Source organism: Poecile atricapillus, unplaced genomic scaffold (genome assembly GCF_030490865.1).
Source record: "Poecile atricapillus isolate bPoeAtr1 unplaced genomic scaffold, bPoeAtr1.hap1 scaffold_161, whole genome shotgun sequence".
Lineage (NCBI taxonomy): Eukaryota > Metazoa > Chordata > Aves > Passeriformes > Paridae > Poecile > Poecile atricapillus.
The window spans coordinates 22,501-42,058 of NW_026709012.1; the positions used below are offsets into that span (position 1 = coordinate 22,501).

General features: G+C 59.0%; 1 protein-coding gene across 1 annotated transcript in view; it reads left to right on the top strand.

Annotated features, from left to right (window-relative positions):
• LOC131574225 (octapeptide-repeat protein T2-like) overlaps positions 1-17,007 on the top strand; it is a 26,579-nt gene extending 9,572 nt beyond the window's left edge. Inside the window, exon 4 of the mRNA XM_058828643.1 lies at positions 16,987-17,007. The gene's annotated coding sequence lies outside the window, so the exon portion shown is untranslated. The remainder of the gene's footprint in view (positions 1-16,986) is intronic.
• Positions 17,008-19,558: the final 2,551 nt, after the last annotated feature.

Genomic DNA, 19,558 nt, shown 5'->3' on the forward strand with positions numbered 1-19,558 from the left:
AGGCAGGAAGGAGGCAGGCAGGCAGGCAAACAGGAAGGAAGGCAGGAAGGCAGGAAGGCAGGCAGGAAGGCAGGAAGGCAGCCAGGCAGGCAGGAATGCAGGCAGGAAGGCGGGCATGAGGGCAGAAAGAAAGGAAGGCAGGCAGGCAGGAAGTCAGGCAGGCAGGAAGGCAGGCAGAAAGGCAGGATGCCAGGAAGGCAGGAAGGAAGGAAGGAAGGAAGGAAGGAAGGAAGGAAGGAAGGAAGGAAGGAAGGAAGGAAGGAAGGAAGGAAGGAAGGAAGGAAGGAAGGAAGGAAGGAAGGAAGGAAGGAAGGAAGGAAGGAAGGAAGGAAGGAAGGAAGGAAGGAAGGAAGGGAGGGAGGGAGGGAGGGAGGAAGGGAGGAAGGGAGGAAGGGAGGAAGGAAAGAAGGCAGGGAAAAGGATGGCAGGAAGGAAGGAAGGCAGAAAGGAAGGCAGCTAGGAAGGAAGGAAGGAAGGAAGGAAGGAAGGAAGGAAGGAAGGAAGGAAGGAAGGAAGGAAGGAAGGAAGGCAGGAAGCAAGGCAGGAAGGAAGGAAGGCAGGCAGGAAGGAAGGCAGGCAGGAAGGCGGGCAGGAGGGCAGAAAGAAAGGAAGGCAGGCAGGAAGGAAGTCAGGCAGGCAGGAAGGAAGGCAGGAAGGCAGGAAGTCAGGAAGGCGGGAAGGAAGTCAGGCAGGAAGGCAGGAAGGCCGGAAGGGAGGAAGGCAGGCAGGTAGGAAGGCAGGTAGGAAGGCAAAAAGGAAGGAAGGCAGGAAGGAAGGCAGGAAGGAAGGCAGGAAGGAAGGAAGGAAGGAAGGAAGGAAGGAAGGAAGGAAGGAAGGAAGGAAGGAAGGAAGGAAGGAAGGAAGGAAGGAAGGAAGGAAGGAAGGAAGGAAGGAAGGAAGGAAGGAAGGAAGGAAGGAAGGAAGGAAGGAAGGAAGGAAGGAAGGAAGGAGGGAAGGAGGGAAGGGAGGAAGGGAGGAAGGAAAGAAGGCAGGCAAAAAGGATGGCAGGAAGGAAAAGAGGCAGGCCGGCAGGAAGGCAGGCAGGCAGGTAGGAAGACAGGAAGGGAGGCAGACAGGAAGGTAGGGAGGAATGCCTGCAGGCAGTCAGGAAGGCAGGAAGGCCGGCCGGAAGGCAGGCATGCAGGAATGAACTCAGGAAGACAGGAACAAAGGCAGGCAGGCACGCAGTCAGGCAGGGAAAAAAGAAGGCAGGAATGAAGCAAGGATGGAAGGAAGGTAGGCAGGCAGGAAGGCAGGAAGGCACGCAGGAATGCAGGCAGGAAGACGGGCAGGAGGGCAGTAAGAAAGGAAGACAGGCAGGCAGGAAGTCAGGCAGGAAGGCAGGCAAGCAGGAAGGAAGGCAGGAAGGCAAGAAGGCAGGAAGGCAGGAAGGAAGGCAGGAAGGCAGGAAGGCAGGAAGGAAGGCAGGAAGGAAGGCAGGAAGGCAGGAAGGCAGGAAGGCAGGAAGGCAGGAAGGACGGCAGGAAAACAGGAAGGCAGGAAGGCAGGAAGGAAGGCAGGAAGGCAGGAAGGAATGCAGGAAGGAAGGCAGGAAGGCAGGAAGGCAGGCAGGAAGGCAGGCAGGAAGGCAGGCAGGAAGGAAGGCAGGAAGGCAAAAAGGCAGGAAGGAATGCAAGAAGGAAGGCAGGAAGGCAGGAAGGTAGGCAGGAAGGCAGGCAGGAAGGAAGGCAGGCAGGAAGGAAGGAAGGAAGGACGGACGGCAGGAAGGTAGGAGGGAAGGGAGGGAGGGAGGGAGGGAGGAAGGGAGGGAGGGATGGAGGGAGGGAGGGATGGAGGGAGGGAGGGAGGGAGGGAGGGAGGGAGGGAGGGAGGGAGGGAGGGAGGGAGGGAGGGAGGGAGGGAGGGAGGGAGGAGGGAGGGAGGGAGGGAGGGAGGGAGGGAGGGAGGAAGGGAGGAAGGGAGGAAGGAGGAAGGGAGGAAGGAAGGAAGGAAGGAAGGAAGGAAGGAAGGAAGGAAGGAAGGAAGGGAGGAAGGGAGGAAGGGAGGAAGGGAGGAGGAAGGGAGGAAGGGAGGAAGGGAGGAAGGAGGGAAGGAAGGGAGGAAGGGAGGAAGGAAAGAAGGCAGGAAGGCAGGCAGAAAGGATGGCAGGAAGGAAAAAAGGCAGGCCGGCAGGAAGGCAGGCAGGAAGGACGGAAGACAGGAAGGGAGGCAGACAGGAAGGTAGGCAGGAATGCCTGCAGGCAGTCAGGAAGGCAGGAAGACCGGCTGGAAGGCAGGCATGCAGGAAAGAACTCAGGAAGACAGGAACAAAGGCAGGCAGGCACGCAGTCAGGCAGGGAAAAAAGAAGGCAGGAATGAAGCAAGGATGGAAGGAAGGTAGGCAGGCAGGAAGGCAGGCAGGCAGGCAGGAATGCAGGCAGGCAGGCAGGCAGGAAGGAAGGCAGGAAGGCAGGAAGGCAGGAAGGCAGGAAGGAAGGAAGGCAGGAAGGAAAGGAAGGCAGGAAGGAAGGCAGACAGGACGGTAGGCAGGAATGTCTGCAGGCAGTCAGGAAGGCAGGAAGGCCGGCCGGAAGGCAGGCATGCAGGAAAGAACTCAGGAAGACAGGCACAAAGGCAGGCAGGCACGCAGTCAGGACGGGAAAAAAGAAGGCAGGAATGAAGCAAGGATGGAAGGAAGATAGGCAGGCAGGAAGGCAGGCAGGCAAGCAGGAATGCAGGTAGGAAGGCGGGCAGGAGAGCAGAAAGAAAGGAAGGCAGCTAGGAAGGAAGGAAGGCAGGAAGGCAGGAAGGCAGGAAGGCAGGAAGGCAGGAAGGCAGGAAGGAAGGCAGGAAGGAAGGCAGGCAGGAAGGCAGGAAGGCAGGAAGGCAGGAAGGAAGGCAGGAAAACAGGAAGGCAGGAAGGCAGGAAGGAAGGCAGGAAGGCAGGAAGGCAGGAAGGAATGCAGGAAGGAAGGCAGGAAGGCAGGAAGGCAGGCAGGAAGGCAGGCAGGAAGGCAGGCAGGAAGGCAGGAAGGAAGGAAGGAAGGAAGGAAGGAAGGAAGGCAGGAAGGAAGGAAGGAAGGCAGGCAGGAAGGCAGGAAGGAAAGCAGGAAGGAAGGCAAAAAGGCAGGAAGGCAGGAAGGTAGGCAGGAAGGCAGGCAGGCAGGAAGGAAGGCAGGAAGGCCGGCCGGAAGGCAGGCATGCAGGAAAGAACTCAGGAAGACAGGAACAAAGGCAGGCAGGCACGCAATCAGCCAGGGAAAAAAGAAGGCAGGAATGAAGCAAGGATGGAAGGAAGGTAGGCAGTTGGGAAGCAGGCAGGCAGGCAGGAAGGCAGGCAGGGAGGCAGGCAGGCAAGAGGGCAGGCAGGCAGGTAGGAAGAAAGGCAGACAGGAAAGCAGGCAGGAAAACAGACAGGAGGTACGGAAGGCAGGCACGAAGGAAGGCAGGCAGGAAGGAAGGCAGGTAGGGAGGCAGGGAGGGAGGGAGGGAGGGAGGGAGGGAGTGAGAGAGAGAGGGAGGGAGGGAGGGAGGGAGGGAGGGAGGGAGGGAGGGAACGAGGGAGGGAGGGAGGAGGGAGGGAGGGAGGGAGGGAGGGAGGGAGGGAGGAGGGAGGGAGGGAGGGAGGGAGGAAGGGAGGAAGGGAGGAAGGGAGGAAGGGAGGAAGGGAGGAAGGGAGGAAGGGAGGAAGGGAGGAAGGAAAGAAGGCAGGAAGGCAGGCAAAAAGGATGGCAGGAAGGAAGGAAGGAAGACCGGCAGGAAGGAGGCAGGAAGGACTGAAGACAGGAAGGGAGGCAGACAGGAACGTAGGCAGGAATGCCTGCAGGCAGTCAGGAAGGCAGGAAGGCCGGCCGGAAGGCAGGCATGCAGGAAAGAACTCAGGAAGACAGGAACAAAGGCAGTCAGGCACGCAGTCAGGCAGGGAAAAAAGAGGGCAGGAATGAAGCAAGGATGGAAGGAAGGTAGGCAGGCAGGAAGGCAGGCAGGCAGGCAGGAATGCAGGCAGGAAGGCGGGCATGAGGGCAGAAAGAAAGGAAGGCAGGCAGGCAGGAAGGCAGGCAGGCAGGAAGGCAGGCAGAAAGTCAGGCAGGATGCCAGGCAGGAAGGCAGGAAGAAGGAAGGAAGGAAGGAAGGAAGGAAGGAAGGAAGGAAGGAAGGAAGGAAGGAAGGAAGGAAGGAAGGAAGGAAGGAAGGAAGGAAGGAAGGAAGGAAGGAAGGAAGGAAGGAAGGAAGGAAGGAAGGAAGGAAGGAAGGAAGGAAGGAAGGAAGGAAGGAAGGAAGGAAGGAAGGAAGGAAGGAAGGAAGGAGGAAGGATGGAAGACGGGAAGAAAGGCAGACAGGAAGGTAGGCAGGAATGCATGCAGGCAGTCAGGAAGGCAGGAAGGCCGGCTGGAAGGCAGGCATGCAGGAAAGAACTCAGGAAGACAGGCACAAATGCAGGCAGGCACGCAGTCAGGAAGGGAAAAAAGAAGGCAGGAATGAAGCAAGGATGGATGGAAGATAGGCAGGCAGGAAGGCAGGCAGGCAGGCAGGAATGCAGGTAGGAAGGCTGCAGGAGGGCAGAAAGAAAGGAAGGCAGGCAGGCAGGAAGTCAGGCAGGCAGGCAGGCAAGCAGGAAGGAAGGCAGGAAGGCAGGAAGGCAGGAAGGCAGGAAGGCAGGAAGGAAGGCAGGAAGGAAGGAAGGCAGGAAGGCAGGAAGGCAGGAAGGCAGGAAGGAAGGCAAGAAAACAGGAAGGCAGGAAGGCAAAAAAGAACTCAGGAAGACAGGAAGAAAGGCAGGCAGGCACGCAGTCAGGAAGGGAAAAAAAGAAGGCAGGAATGAAGCAAGGATGGAAGGAAGGTAGGCAGGCAAGAAGGCAGGCAGGCACGCAGGAATGCAGGCAGGCAGGCAGGCAGGAAGGAAGGCAGGAAGGCAGGAAGGAAGGCAGGAAGGAAGGCAGGAAGGCAGTTGGGAAGACAGGCAGGCAGGCAGGAAGGCAGGCAGGGAGGCAGGCAGGCAAGAGGGCAGGCAGGCAGGTAGGAAGAAAGGTAGACAGGAAAGCAGGCAGGAAAACAGACAGGAGGTACGGAAGGCAGGCACGAAGGAAGGCAGGCAAGAAGGAAGGCAGGTAGGGAGGCAGGAAGGGAGGGAGGGGGGGAGGGAGGGAGGGAGGAAGGGAGGGAGGGAGGGAGGGAGGGAGGGAGGGAGGGAGGGAGGGAGGGAGGGAGGGAGGGAGGGAGTGAGGAGGGAGGGAGGGAGGGAGGAAGGAAGGGAGGAAGGAAGGAAGGAAGGAAGGAAGGGAGGAAGGGAGGAAGGTGGGAAGGAAGGGAGGAAGGGAGGAAGGGAGGAAGGGAGGAAGGAAAGAAGGCAGGAAGGCAGGCAAAAAGGATGGCAGGAAGGAAAAAGGCAGGCCGGCAGGAAGGCAGGCAGGAAGGACGGAAGACAGGAAGGGAGGCAGACAGGAAGGTAGGCAGGAATGCCTGCAGGCAGTCAGGAAGGCAGGAAGACCGGCTGGAAGGCAGGCATGCAGGAAAGAACTCAGGAAGACAGGAACAAAGGCAGGCAGGCACGCAGTCAGGCAGGGAAAAAAGAAGGCAGGAATGAAGCAAGAATGGAAGGAAGGTAGGCAGGCAGGAAGGAAGGCAGGCAGGCAGGAATGCAGGCAGGAAGGCGGGCAGGAGGGCAGAAAGAAAGGAAGGCAGGCAGGCATGAAGTCAGGCAGGCAGGCAGGCAAGCAGGAAGGAAGGCAGGAAGGCAGGAAGGAAGCAGGAAGGAAAGCAGGAAGGAAGGAAGGCAGGAAGGCAGGCAGGAAGGCAGGAAGGCAGGAAGGCAGGCAGGAAAACAGGAATACAGGAAGGAAGGAAGGAAGGAAGGCAGGCAGGAAGGCAGGAAGGAATGCAGGAAGGAAGGCAGGAAGGCAGGAAGGCAGGAAGGTAGGCAGGAAGGCAGGCAGGCAGGAAGGAAGGCAGGAAGGCAGGAAAGAACTCAGAAAGACAGGAACAAAGGCAGGCAGGCACGTAGTCAGGAAAGGAAAAAAGAAGGCAGGAATGAATCAAGGATGGAAGGAAGGTAGGCAGTTGGGAAGACAGGCAGGCAGGCCGGAAGGCAGGCAGGGAGGCAGGCAGGCAAGAGGGCAGGCAGGCAGGTAGGAAGAAAGGCAGACAGGAAAGCAGGCAGGAAAACAGACAGGAGGTACGGAAGGCAGGCACGAAGGAAGGCAGGCAAGAAGGCAGGCAGGCAGGGAGGCAGGAAGGGAGGGAGGGAGGGAGGGAGGGAGGGAGGGAGGGAGGGAGGGAGGGAGGGAGGGAGGGAGGGAGGGAGGGAGGGAGGGAGGGAGGGAGGGAGGGAGGGAGGGAGGGAGGGAGGGAGGGAGGGAGGGAGGGAGGAAGGGAGGAAGGGAGGAAGGGAGGAAGGGAGGAAGGGAGGAAGGCAGGAAGGCAGGCAAAAAGGATGGCAGGAAGGAAGGAAGGAAAACCGGCAGGAAGGAGGCAGGAAGGACTGAAGACAGGAAGGGAGGCAGACAGGAAGGTAGGCAGGAATGCCTGCAGGCAGTCAGGAAGGCAGGAAGGCCGGCCGGAAGGCAGGCATGCAGGAAAGAACTCAGGAACACAGGAACAAAGGCAGGCAGGCACGCAGTCAGGCAGGGAAAAAAGAGGCAGGAATGAAGCAAGGATGGAAGGAAGGTAGGCAGGCAGGAAGGCAGGCAGGCAGGCAGGAATGCAGGCAGGAAGGCGGGCATGAGGGCAGAAAGAAAGGAAGGCAGGCAGGCAGGAAGTCAGGCAGGCAGGAAGGCAGGCAGAAAGTCAGGAAGGAAGGAAGGAAGGAAGGAAGGAAGGAAGGAAGGAAGGAAGGAAGGAAGGAAGGAAGGAAGGAAGGAAGGAAGGGAGGAAGGGAGGAAGGGGAGGAAGGGAGGAAGGGAGGAAGGGAGGAAGGGAGGAAGGAGGGAAGGAAGGGAGGAAGGGAGGAAGGAAAGAAGGCAGGAAGGCAGGCAAAAAGGATGGCAGGAAGGAAAAAAGGCAGGCCGGCAGGAAGGCAGGCAGGAAGGACGGAAGACAGGAAGGGAGGCAGACAGGAAGGTAGGCAGGAATGCCTGCAGGCAGTCAGGAAGGCAGGAAGACCGGCTGGAAGGCAGGCATGCAGGAAAGAACTCAGGAAGACAGGAACAAAGGCAGGCAGGCACGCAGTCAGGCAGGGAAAAAAGAAGGCAGGAATGAAGCAAGGATGGCAGGAAGGGTAGGCAGGCAGGAAGTCAGGCAGGCAGGCAGGAATGCAGGCAGGCAGGCAGGCAGGAAGGAAGGCAGGAAGGCAGGAAGGCAGGGAAGGCAGGAAGGAAGGAAGGTAGGAAGGAAAGGAAGGCAGGAAGGAAGGCAGACAGGACGGTAGGCAGGAATGTCTGCAGGCAGTCAGGAAGGCAGGAAGGCCGGCCGGAAGGCAGGCATGCAGGAAAGAAGTCAGGAAGACAGGAACAAAGGCAGGCAGGCACGCAGTCAGGCAGGGAAAAAAGAAGGCAGGAATGAAGCAAGAATGGAAGGAAGGTAGGCAGGCAGGAAGGCAGGCAGGCAGGCAGGAATGCAGGCAGGAAGGCGGGCAGGAGGGCAGAAAGAAAGGAAGGCAGCTAGGAAGGAAGGAAGGCAGGAAGGCAGGAAGGCAGGAAGGCAGGCAGGAAGGCAGGAAGGAAGGCAGGCAGGAAGGCAGGAAGGCTGGAAGGAAGGCAGGAAAACAGGAAGGCAGGAAGGGAGGAAGGAAGGCAGGAAGGCAGGAAGGCAGGAAGGAATGCAGGAAGGAAGGCAGGAAGGCAGGAAGGCAGGAAGGCAGGCGGGAAGGCAGGCAGGAAGGCAGGCAGGAAGGCAGGAAGGAAGGCAGGAAAAAAGGAATACAGGAAGGAAGGAAGGAAGGAAGGAAGGCAGGCAGGAAGGCAGGAAGGAATGCAGGAAGGAAGGCAGGAAGGCAGGAAGGCAAGAAGGTAGGCAGGAAGGCAGGAAGGCAGGGAAGGCAGGAAGGAAGGAAGGCAGGAAGGAAAGGAAGGCAGGAAGGAAGGCAGACAGGACGGTAGGCAGGAATGTCTGCAGGCAGTCAGGAAGGCAGGAAGGCCGGCCGGAAGGCAGGCATGCAGGAAAGAAGTCAGGAAGACAGGAACAAAGGCAGGCAGGCACGCAGTCAGGCAGGGAAAAAAGAAGGCAGGAATGAAGCAAGAATGGAAGGAAGGTAGGCAGGCAGGCAGGCAGGCAGGAATGCAGGCAGGAAGGCGGGCAGGAGGGCAGAAAGAAAGGAAGGCAGGCAGGCAGGAAGTCAGGCAGGCAGGCAGGCAGGAAGGCAGGAAAACAGGAAGGAAGGCAGGAAGGAAGGCGGGCAGGAAGGAAGGCAGGAAGGAAAGCAGGAAGGAAGGAAGGCAGGAAGGCAGGCAGGAAGGCAGGAAGGCAGGAAGGCAGGAAGGAAGGCAGGAAAACAGGAATACAGGAAGGCAGGAAGGAAGGAAGGCAGGCAGGAAGGCAGGAAGGAATGCAGGAAGGAAGGCAGGAAGGCAGGAAGGCAGGAAGGTAGGCAGGAAGGCAGGCAGGCAGGAAGGAAGGCAGGAAGGCAGGAAAGAACTCAGAAAGACAGGAACAAAGGAAGGCAGGCACGTAGTCAGGAAAGGAAAAAAGAAGGCAGGAATGAAGCAAGGATGGAAGGAAGGTAGGCAGTTGGGAAGACAGGCAGGCAGGCTGGAAGGCAGGCAGGGAGGCAGGCAGGCAAGAGGGCAGGCAGGCATGTAGGAAGAAAGGCAGACAGGAAAGCAGGCAGGAAAACAGACAGGAGGTACGGAAGGCAGGCACGAAGGAAGGCAGGCAAGAAGGCAGGCAGGCAGGGAGGCAGGAAGGGAGGGAGGGAGGGAGGGAGGGAGGGAGGGAGGGAGGGAGGGAGGGAGGGAGGGAGGGAGGGAGGGAGGGAGGAAGGGAGGAAGGGAGGAAGGGAGGAAGGGAGGAAGGGAGGAAGGAAGGAAGGAAGGAAGGAAGGAAGGAAGGAAGGAAGGAAGGAAGGAAGGAAGGAAGGAAGGAAGGAAGGAAGGAAGGAAGGAAGGAAGGAAGGAAGGAAGGAAGGAAGGGAGGAAGGAAGGGAGGAAGGAAGGGAGGAAGGAAGGGAGGAAGGGAGGAAGGGAGGAAGGGAGGAAGGAGGGAAGGAAGGGAGGAAGGGTGGAAGGGAGGAAGGAAAGAAGGCAGGAAGGCAGGCAAAAAGGATGGCAGGAAGGAAAAAAGGCAGGCCGGCAGGAAGGCAGGCAGGAAGGACGGAAGACAGGAAGGGAGGCAGACAGGAAGGTAGGCAGGAATGCCTGCAGGCAGTCAGGAAGGCAGGAAGGCCGGCTGGAAGGCAGGCATGCCGGAAAGAACTCAGGAAGACAGGAACAAAGGCAGGCAGGCACGCAGTCAGGCAGGGAAAAAAGAAGGCAGGAATGAAGCAAGGATGGAAGGAAGGTAGGCAGGCAGGAAGGCAGGCAGGCAGGCAGGAATGCAGGCAGGCAGGCAGGCAGGAAGGAAGGCAGGAAGGCAGGAAGGCAGGAAGGCAGGAAGGCAGGAAGGCAGGAAGGCAGGAAGGCAGGAAGGAAGGAAGGCAGGAAGGAAAGGAAGGCAGGAAGGAAGGCAGACAGGACGGTAGGCAGGAATGTCTGCAGGCAGTCAGGAAGGCAGGAAGGCCGGCCGGAAGGCAGGCATGCAGGAAAGAACTCAGGAAGACAGGCACAAAGGCAGGCAGGCACGCAGTCAGGACGGGAAAAAAGAAGGCAGGAATGAAGCAAGGATGGAAGGAAGATAGGCAGGCAGGAAGGCAGGCAGGCAAGCAGGAATGCAGGTAGGAAGGCGGGCAGGAGAGCAGAAAGAAAGGAAGGCAGCTAGGAAGGAAGGAAGGCAGGAAGGCAGGAAGTCAGGAAGGCAGGAAGGCAGGAAGGAAGGCAGGAAGGAAGGAAGGAAGGAAGGAAGGAAGGAAGGAAGGAAGGAAGGAAGGAAGGAAGGAAGGAAGGAAGGAAGGAAGGAAGGAAGGAAGGAAGGAAGGAAGGAAGGAAGGAAGGAAGGCAGGAAAACAGGAAGGCAGGAAGGCAGGAAGGAAGGCAGGAAGGCAGGAAGGCAGGCAGGAAGGCAGGCAGGAAGGCAGGCAGGAAGGCAGGAAGGAAGGCAGGAAAAAAGGAATACAGGAAGGCAGGAAGGAAGGAAGGAAGGCAGGCAGGAAGGCAGGAAGGAATGCAGGAAGGAAGGCAGGAAGGCAGGAAGGCAGGAAGGTAGGCAGGAAGGCAGGCAGGCAGGAAGGAAGGCAGGAAGGCCGGCCGAAAGGCAGGCATGCAGGAAAGAACTCAGGAAGACAGGAACAAAGGCAGGCAGGCACGCAGTCAGTCAGGGAAAAAAGAAGGCAGGAATGAAGCAAGGATGGAAGGAAGGTAGGCAGTTGGGAAGGCAGGCAGGCAGGCAGGAACGCAGGCAGGGAGGCAGGCAGGCAAGAGGGCAGGCAGGCAGGTAGGAAGAAAGGTAGACAGGAAAGCAGGCAGGAAAACAGACAGGAGGTACGGAAGGCAGGCACGAAGGAAGGCAGGCAAGAAGGAAGGCAGGTAGGGAGGCAGGGAGGGAGGGAGGGAGGGAGGGAGGGAGGGAGGGAGGGAGGGAGGGGAGGGAGGGAGGGAGGGAGGGAGGGAGGGAGGGAGGAAGGGAGGAAGGGAGGAAGGGAGGAAGGGAGGAAGGGAGGAAGGGAGGAAGGGAGGAAGGAAAGAAGGCAGGAAGGCAGGCAAAAAAGATGGCAGGAAGGAAGGAAGGAAGACCGGCAGGAAGGAGGCAGGAAGGACTGAAGACAGGAAGGGAGGCAGACAGGAAGGTAGGCAGGAATGCCTGCAGGCAGTCAGGAAGGCAGGAAGGCCGGCCGGAAGGCAGGCATGCAGGAAAGAACTCAGGAAGACAGGAACAAAGGCAGTCAGGCACGCAGTCAGGCAGGGGAAAAAAGAGGGCAGGAATGAAGCAAGGATGGAAGGAAGGTAGGCAGGCAGGAAGGCAGGCAGGCAGGCAGGAATGCTAGCAGGAAGGCGGGCATGAGGGCAGAAAGAAAGGAAGGCAGGCAGGCAGGAAGTCAGGCAGGCAGGAAGGCAGGCAGAAAGTCAGGCAGGATGCCAGGCAGGAAGGCAGGAAGAAGGAAGGAAGGAAGGAAGGAAGGAAGGAAGGAAGGAAGGAAGGAAGGAAGGAAGGAAGGAAGGAAGGAAGGAAGGAAGGAAGGAAGGAAGGAAGGAAGGAAGGAAGGAAGGAAGGAAGGAAGGAAGGAAGGAAGGAAGGAAGGAAGGAAGGAAGGAAGGAGGAAGGATGGAAGACGGGAAGAAAGGCAGACAGGAAGGTAGGCAGGAATGCATGCAGGCAGTCAGGAAGGCAGGAAGGCCGGCTGGAAGGCAGGCATGCAGGAAAGAACTCAGGAAGACAGGCACAAATGCAGGCAGGCACGCAGTCAGGAAGGGAAAAAAGAAGGCAGGAATGAAGCAAGGATGGATGGAAGATAGGCAGGCAGGAAGGCAGGCAGGCAGGCAGGAATGCAGGTAGGAAGGCTGCAGGAGGGCAGAAAGAAAGGAAGGCAGGCAGGCAGGAAGTCAGGCAGGCAGGCAGGCAAGCAGGAAGGAAGGCAGGAAGGCAGGAAGGCAGGAAGGCAGGAAGGCAGGAAGGAAGGCAGGAAGGAAGGAAGGCAGGAAGGCAGGAAGGCAGGAAGGCAGGAAGGAAGGCAAGAAAACAGGAAGGCAGGAAGGCAAAAAAGAACTCAGGAAGACAGGAAGAAAGGCAGGCAGGCACGCAGTCAGGAAGGGAAAAAAGAAGGCAGGAATGAAGCAAGGATGGAAGGAAGGTAGGCAGGCAAGAAGGCAGGCAGGCACGCAGGAATGCAGGCAGGCAGGCAGGCAGGAAGGAAGGCAGGAAGGCAGGAAGGAAGGCAGGAAGGAAGGCAGGAAGGCAGTTGGGAAGACAGGCAGGCAGGCAGGAAGGCAGGCAGGGAGGCAGGCAGGCAAGAGGGCAGGCAGGCAGGTAGGAAGAAAGGTAGACAGGAAAGCAGGCAGGAAAACAGACAGGAGGTACGGAAGGCAGGCACGAAGGAAGGCAGGCAAGAAGGAAGGCAGGTAGGGAGGCAGGAAGGGAGGGAGGGGGGGAGGGAGGGAGGGAGGAAGGGAGGGAGGGAGGGAGGGAGGGAGGGAGGGAGGGAGGGAGGGAGGGAGGGAGGGAGGGAGGGAGGGAGGGAGGGAGGGAGGGAGGGAGGGAGGGAGGAAGGAAGGGAGGAAGGGAGGAAGGGAGGAAGGGAGGAAGGAAGGAAGGAAGGCAGGAAGGAAGGAAGGAAGGAAGGAAGGAAGGAAGGAAGGAAGGAAGGAAGGAAGGAAGGAAGGAAGGAAGGAAGGAAGGAAGGAAGGAAGGAAGGAAGGAAGGAAGGAAGGAAGGAAGGAAGGAAGGAAGGAAGGAAGGAAGGAAGGGAGGAAGGAAAGAAGGAGGCAGGAAGGACGGAAGACAGGAAGGGAGGCAGACAGGAAGGTAGGCAGGAATGCCTGCAGGCAGTCAGGAAGGCAGGAAGGCCGGCCGGAAGGCAGGCATGAAGGCAGGAACTCAGGAAGACAGGAACAAAGGCAGGCAGGCACGCAGTCAGGCAGGGAAAAAAGAAGGCAGGAATGAAGCAAGGATGGAAGAAAGGTAGGCAGGCAGGAAGACAGGCAGGCAGGCAGGAATGCAGGCAGGAAGGCGGGCAGGAGGGCAGAATGAAAGGAAGGCAGGCAGGCAGGAAGGCGGGCAGGAGGGCAGAAAGAAAGGAAGGCAGGCAGGCAGGAAGTCAGGCAGGCAGGCAGGAAGGCAGGAAGTCAGGCAGGATGTCAGGCAGAACGGCAGGAAGTCAGACAGGAAGTCAGGCAAGAAGGAAGTCAGGAAGGAAGTCAGGAAGGAAGGAAGTCAGGAAGGGAGGGAGGGAGGGAGGGAGGGAGGGAGGGAGGGAGGGAGGGAGGGAGGGAGGGAGGGAGGGAGGAAGGGAGGGAGGAAGGGAGGAAGGGAGGAAGGGAGGAAGGGAGAAAGGCAGGAAGGCAGGCAAAAAGGATGGCAGGAAGGAAGGAAGGCAGGCCGGCAGGAATGAGGCAGGAAAGACAGAAGACAGGAAGGGAGGCAGACAGGAAGGTAGGCAGGAATGCCTGCAGGCAGTCAGGAAGGCAGGAAGGCCGGCTGGAAGGCAGGCATGCAGGAAAGAACTCAGGAAGACAGGAACAAAGGCAGGCAGGAACGCAGTCAGGAAGGGAAAAAAGAAGGCAGGAATGAAGCAAGGATGGAAGGAAGGTAGGCAGGCAGGAAGGCAGGCAGGCAGGCAGGAAGGAAGGCAGGAAGGCAGGAAGGCAGTAAGGAAGGAAGGAAGGAAGGAAAGGAAGGCAGGAAGGAAGGCAGACAGGACGGTAGGCAGGAATGTCAGCAGGCAGTCAGGAAGGCAGGAAGGCCGGCCGGAAGGCAGGCATGCAGGAAAGAAGTCAGGAAGACAGGAACAAAGGCAGGCAGGCACGCAGTCAGGCAGGGAAAAAAGAAGGCAGGAATGAAGCAAGAATGGAAGGAAGGTAGGCAGGCAGGAAGGCAGGCAGGCAGGCAGGAATGCAGGCAGGAAGGCGGGCAGGAGGGCAGAAAGAAAGGAAGGCAGGCAGGCAGAAAGTCAGGCAGGCAGGCAGGCAGGAAAACAGGAAGGAAGGCAGGAAGGAAAGCAGGAAGGAAGGCAGGAAGGAAGGAAGGCAGGCAGGAAGGAAGTCAGGCAGGAAGGAAGGCAGGAAGGCAGGCAGGCAGGAAGGAAGGAAGGAAGGAAGGAAGGAAGGAAGGAAGGAAGGAAGGAAGGAAGGAAGGAAGGAAGGAAGGAAGGAAGGAAGGAAGGAAGGAAGGAAGGAAGGAAGGAGGGAAGGAAGGAAGGAGGCAGGAAGGCAGGAAGGAAGGAAGGAAGGAAGGCAGGAAGGAAGGAAGGAAGGAAGGCAGGAAGGCAGGAAGGAAGGCAGGAAAACAGGAAGGCAGGAAGGCAGGAAAGAACTCAGGAAGACAGGAACAAAGGCAGGCAGGCACGCAGTCAGTCAGGGAAAAAAGAAGGCAGGAATGAAGCAAGGATGGAAGGAAGGTAGGCAGTTGGGAAGACAGGCAGGCAGGCAGGAAGGCAGGCAGGGAGGCAGGCAGGCAAGAGGGCAGGCAGGCAGGTAGGAAGAAAGGCAGACAGGAAAGCAGGCAGGAAAACAGACAGGAGGTACGGAAGGCAGGCACGAAGGAAGGCAGGTAGGGAGGCAAGAAGGGAGGGAGGGAGGGAGGGAGGGAGGGAGGGAGGGAGGGAGGGAGGGAGGGAGGGAGGGAGGGAGGGAGGGAGGGAGGGAGGGAGGGAGGGAGGGAGGGAGGGAGGGAGGGAAGAAGGGAGGAAGGGAGGAAGGGAGGAAGGGAGGAAGGGAGGAAGGGAGGAAGGAAAGGAGGCAGGAAGGAGGCAGGAAGGACTGAAGACAGGAAGGGAGGCAGACAGGAAGGCATGCAGGATTGCCTGCAGGCAGTCAGGAAGGCAGGAAGCCCAGCCGGAAGGCAGGCATGCAGGAAAGAAGTCAGGAAGACAGGAACAAAGGCAGTCAGGCACGCAGTCAGGCAGGGAAAAAAGAGGGCAGGAATGAAGCAAGGATGGAAGGAACGTAGGCAGGCAGGAAGGCAGCCAGGCAGGCAGGAATGCAGGCAGGAAGGCGGGCATGAGGGCAGAAAGAAAGGAAGGCAGGCAGGCAGAAAGTCAGGCAGGCAGGAAGGCAGGCAGAAAGTCAGGCAGGATGCCAGGCAGGAAGGCAGGAACTCAGGAAGGAAGTCAGGAAGGAAGTCAGGAAGTCAGGAAGTCAGGAAGTCAGGAAGTCAGGAAGGAAGGGAGGGAGGGAGGGAGGGAGGGAGGGAGGGAGGGAGGGAGGGAGGGAGGGAGGGAGGGAGGGAGGGAGGGAGGGAGGGAGGGAGGGAGGGAGGAAGGGAGGAAGGGAGGAAGGGAGGAAGGGAGGAAGGGAGGAAGGGAGGAAGGGAGGAAGGGAGAAAGGAAAGAAGGCAGGAAAGCAGGCAAAAAGGATGGCAGGAAGGAAGGAAGGCAGGCCGGCAGGAAGGAGGCAGGAAGGACAGAAGACAGGAAGGGAGGCAGACAGGAAGGTAGGCAGGAATGCCTGCAGGCAGTCAGGAAGGCAGGAAGGCCGGCCGGAAGGCAGGCATGTAGGAAAGAATTCAGGAAAAGAGGAACAAAGGCAGGCAGGCACGCAGTCAGGCAGGGAAAAAAGAAGGCAGGAATGAAGCAAGGATGGAAGGAAGTTAGGCAGGCAGGAAGACAGGCAGGCAGGCAGGAATGCAGGCAGGAAGGCGGGCAGGAGGGCAGAATGAAAGGAAGGCAGGCAGGCAGGAAGGCGGGCAGGAGGGCAGAAAGAAAGGAAGGCACGCAGGCAGGAAGTCAGGCAGGCAGGCAGGAAGGCAGGAAGTCAGGCAGGATGTCAGGCAGAACGGAAGGAAGTCAGACAGGAAGTCAGGCAGGAAGGAAGTCAGGAAGGAAGTCAGGAAGGAAGGGAGGGAGGGAGGGAGGGAGGGAGGGAGGGAGGGAGGGAGGGAGGGAGGGAGGGAGGGAGGGAGGGAGGGAGGGAGGGAGGGAGGGAGGAAGGGAGGAAGGGAGGAAGGGAGGAAGGGTGGAAGGGAGGAAGGAAAGAAGGCAGGAAGGCAGGGAAAAGGATGGCAGGAAGGAAGGAAGGAAGACCGGCAGGAAAGAGGCAGGAAGGACAGAAGACAGGAAGGGAGGCAGACAGGAAGGTAGGCAGGAATGCCTGCAGGCAGTCAGGAAGGCAGGAAGGCCGGCCGGAAGGCAGGCATGCAGGAAAGAACTCAGGAACACAGGAACAAAGGCAGGCAGGCACGCAGTCAGGCAGGGAAAAAAGAAGGCAAGAATGAAGCAAGGATGGAAGGAAGGTAGGCAGGCAGGAAGGCAGGCAGGCAGGCAGGAATGCAGGCAGGAAGGCGGGCAGGAGGGCAGAAAGAAAGGAAGGCAGGCAGGCAGGAAGTCAGGCAGGCAGGCAGGCAGGAAGGAAGGAAGGAAGGAAGGAAGGAAGGAAGGAAGGAAGGAAGGAAGGAAGGAAGGAAGAAAGAAAGGAAGGCAGGAAGGAAGGCAGGAAGGAAGGCAGGAAGGAAGGAAGGAAGGAAGGAAGGAAGGAAGGAAGGAAGGAAGGAAGGAAGGAAGGAAGGAAGGAAGGAAGGAAGGAAGGAAGGAAGGAAGGAAGGAAGGAAGGAAGGAAGGAAGGAAGGAAGGAAGGAAGGAAGGAAGGAAGGAAGGAAAGGAAGGAAAGGAAGGCAGGAAGGAAGGCAGACAGGACGGTAGGCAGGAATGTCTGCAGGCAGTCAGGAAGGCAGGAAGGCCGGCCGGAAGGCAGGCATGCAGGAAAGAACTCAGGAAGACAGGCACAAAGGCAGGCAGGCACGCAGTCAGGACGGGAAAAAAGAAGGCAGGAATGAAGCAAGGATGGAAGGAAGATAGGCAGGCAGGAAGGCAGGCAGGCAAGCAGGAATGCAGGTAGGAAGGCGGGCAGGAGAGCAGAAAGAAAGGAAGGCAGCTAGGAAGGAAGGAAGGCAGGAAGGCAGGAAGGCAGGAAGGCAGGAAGGCAGGAAGGCAGGAAGGCAGGAAGGCAGGAAGGCAGGAAGGAAGGCAGGAAACAGGAAGGCAGGAAGGCAGGAAAGAACTCAGGAAGACAGGAACAAAGGCAGGCAGGCACGCAGTCAGGAAGGGAAAAAAGAAGGCAGGAATGAAGCAAGGATGGAAGGAAGGTAGGCAGTTGGGAAGACAGGCAGGCAGGCAGGAAGGCAGGCACGAAGGAAGGCAGGCAAGAAGGAAGGCAGGTAGGGAGGCAAGAAGGGAGGGAGGGAGGGAGGGAGGGAGGGAGGGAGGGAGGGAGGGAGGGAGGGGAGGGAGGGAGGGAGGGAGGGAGGGAGGGAGGGAGGGAGGGAGGGAGGGAGGGAGGGAGGGAGGGAGGGAGGGAGGGAGGGAGGGAGGGAGGGAGGATGGGAGGAAGGGAGAAGGCAGGAAGGAGGCAGGAAGGACTGAAGACAGGAAGGGAGGCAGACAGGAAGGCAGGCAGGAATGCCTGCAGGCAGTCAGGAAGGTAGGAAGGCCAGCCGGAAGGCAGGCATGCAGGAAAGAAGTCAGGAAGACAGGAACAAAGGCAGTCAGGCACGCAGTCAGGCAGGGAAAAAAGAGGGCAGGAATGAAGCACGGATGGAAGGAAGGTAGGCAGGCAGGAAGGCAGCCAGGCAGGCAGGAATGCAGGCAGGAAGGCGGGCATGAGGGCAGAAAGAAAGGAAGGCAGGCAGGCAGAAAGTCAGGCAGGCAGGAAGGCAGGCAGAAAGTCAGGCAGGATGCCAGGCAGGAAGGCAGGAACTCAGGAAGGAAGTCCGGAAGGAAGTCAGGAAGTCAGGAAGTCAGGAAGTCAGGAAGTCAGGAAGTCAGGAAGTAAGGAAGGGAGGGAGGGAGGGAGGGAGGGAGGGAGGGAGGGAGGGAGGGAGGGAGGGAGGGAGGGAGGTAGGGAGGGAGGGAGGGAGGGAGGGAGGGAGGGAGGGAGGGAGGGAGGGAGGGAGGGAGGGAGGGAGGGAGGAAGGGAGGAAGGGAGGAAGGGAGGAAGGGAGGAAGGGAGAAAGGAAAGAAGGCAGGAAAGCAGGCAAAAAGGATGGCAGGAAGGAAGGAAGGCAGGCCGGCAGGAAGGAGGCAGGAAGGACAGAAGACAGGAAGGGAGGCAGACAGGAAGGTAGGCAGGAATGCCTGCAGGCAGTCAGGAAGGTAGGAAGGCCGGCCGGAAGGCAGGCATGTAGGAAAGAATTCAGGAAAAGAGGAACAAAGGCAGGCAGGCACGCAGTCAGGCAGGGAAAAAAGAAGGCAGGAATGAAGCAAGGATGGAAGGAAGTTAGGCAGGCAGGAAGACAGGCAGGCAGGCAGGAATGCAGGCAGGAAGGCGGGCAGGAGGGCAGAATGAAAGGAAGGCAGGCAGGCAGGAAGGCGGGCAGGAGGGCAGAAAGAAAGGAAGGCACGCAGGCAGGAAGTCAGGCAGGCAGGCAGGAAGGCAGGAAGTCAGGCAGGATGTCAGGCAGAACGGAAGGAAGTCAGACAGGAAGTCAGGCAGGAAGGAAGTCAGGAAGGAAGTCAGGAAGGAAGGAAGGGAGGGAGGGAGGGAGGGAGGGAGGGAGGGAGGGAGGGAGGGAGGGAGGGAGGAAGGGAGGAAGGGAGGAAGGGAGGAAGGGAGGAAGGGAGGAAGGGAGGAAGGGAGGAAGGAAAGAAGGCAGGAAGGCAGGGAAAAGGATGGCAGGAAGGAAGGAAGGAAGACCGGCAGGAAAGAGGCAGGAAGGACAGAAGACAGGAAGGGAGGCAGACAGGAAGGTAGGCAGGAATGCCTGCAGGCAGTCAGGAAGGCAGGAAGGCCGGCTGGAAGGCAGGCATGCAGGAAAGAACTCAGGAAGACAGGAACAAAGGCAGTCAGGCACGCAGTCAGGCAGGGAAAAAAGAAGGCAAGAATGAAGCAAGGATGGAAGGAAGGTAGGCAGGCAGGAAGGCAGGCAGGCAGGCAGGAATGCAGGCAGGAAGGCGGGCAGGAGGGCAGAAAGAAAGGAAGGCAGGCAGGCAGGAAGTCAGGCAGGCAGGCAGGAAGGCAGGAAGTCAGGCAGGATGTCAGGCAGAACGGCAGGAAGTCAGACAGGAAGTCAGGCAAGAAGGAAGTCAGGAAGGAAGTCAGGAAGGAAGGAAGTCAGGAAGGGAGGGAGGGAGGGAGGGAGGGAGGGAGGGAGGGAGGGAGGAAGGGAGGAAGGGAGGAAGGGAGGAAGGGAGGAAGGGAGGAAGGGAGGAAGGGAGGAAGGGAGGAAGGGAGGAAGGAAAGAAGGCAGGAAGGCAGGGAAAAGGATGGCAGGAAGGAAGGAATGAAGACCGGCAGGAAAGAGGCAGGAAGGACTGAAGACAGGAAGGGAGGCAGACAGGAAGGTAGGCAGGAATGCCTGCAGGCAGTCAGGAAGGCAGGAAGGCCGGCCGGAAGGCAGGCATGCAGGAAAGAACTCAGGAAGACAGGAACAAAGGCAGTCAGGCACGCAGTCAGGCAGGGAAAAAAGAAGGCAAGAATGAAGCAAGGATGGAAGGAAGGTAGGCAGTTGGGAAGACAGGCAGGCAGGCAGGAAGGCAGGCAGGCAAGAGGGCAGGCAGGCAGGTAGGAAGAAAGGCAGACAGGAAAGCAGGCAGGAAAACAGACAGGAGGTACGGAAGGCAGGCACGAAGGAAGGCAGGTAGGGAGGCAAGAAGGGAGGGAGGGAGGGAGGGAGGGAGGGAGGGAGGGAGGGAGGGAGGAAGGGAGGAAGGGAGGAAGGAAAGGAGGCAGGAAGGAGGCAGGAAGGACTGAAGACAGGAAGGGAGGCAGACAGGAAGGCATGCAGGAATGCCTGCAGGCAGTCAGGAAGGCAGGAAGGCCAGCCGGAAGGCAGGCATGCAGGAAAGAAGTCAGGAAGACAGGAACAAAGGCAGTCAGGCACGCAGTCAGGCAGGGAAAAAAGAGGGCAGGAATGAAGCAAGGATGGAAGGAACGTAGGCAGGCAGGAAGGCAGCCAGGCAGGCAGGAATGCAGGCAGGAAGGCGGGCATGAGGGCAGAAAGAAAGGAAGGC